Source organism: Schistocerca serialis, chromosome 9 (assembly GCF_023864345.2).
Source record: "Schistocerca serialis cubense isolate TAMUIC-IGC-003099 chromosome 9, iqSchSeri2.2, whole genome shotgun sequence".
Classification (NCBI taxonomy): Eukaryota; Metazoa; Arthropoda; class Insecta; order Orthoptera; family Acrididae; genus Schistocerca; species Schistocerca serialis.
Window position 1 is genome coordinate 145,768,609 of NC_064646.1, and position 997 is coordinate 145,769,605.

The following is a 997-nucleotide window of genomic DNA, read 5'->3' on the forward strand; positions in this document are numbered from 1 at the left end:
CTGACGTCTCTTTGTGTGTAGTCAACAACGATATGTGTGGGGCTCTATTCCCAGTGAGCGCTGAACTCTTCGTCATATTATTTCAGTTCGTCGTGTCATTTAATGTTCATACATATTCTCAACTAGCTGCTCGTGAATAACTTTAATTTTTAATGTCATTTTGTGTTAAATAGTTCAAATGGTTCAAATGGCTCTGAGCACTATGGGACTTAACTTCTAAAGTCATCAGTCCCCTAGAACTTAGAACTACTTAAATCTAACTAACCTAAGGACATCACTCACATCCATGCCCGAGGCAGGATTCGAACCTGCGACCGTAGCGGTCACGCGGTTCCAGACTGAAGCGCCTAGAACCGCACGGCCACACCGGCCGGCCCCCACCATCTGGTATCAATGCATTACCCTATCATCCATTATATATAATCATTTTCATAGTACACTTGATATTATAGATGAGTAGGACACAAGACAGGACATAGATAATGTCCGTTTGACGTCAACAGTGTGTAACATTTTACTTTTTTTGAATAGGACAATGTTCCTCTCCAATAATTTTTAGATTAGTTACAATAAGCTTACGCTGCAAGAGAATTCGCTAGTATTTTTCAATATGTGGTCTGTTGTCGGTTTGAAGGCCTTCCATAACATCGGCAACGTAGTGCAACTCCACCGAGGGCTGTCTGGAGTAGGGTGGAGATAGCAGTGTGAAAGTTGCGAGCTGTCGAAGACGATCTTCATATTCCTAATGCGATTAGGACATCGTATACTCTTGACGACGTTTAGCACCTGTGCAGTCAGTCACCCAATTTCAGAATTCATTTTGAGTAATCCTGCTAAATTCCCAAAATATTGTCTTTTTATATTGATGAGTAATATGGATAGTCGTCACGTTCATGTGCCGTCTACAACGCAAATTTAATGTTACTATCCTAGGAACTAACCTGTAATACGTTTTGTATTTCATAATCGGAACTATCTGCATTAACCGTCATCAGAG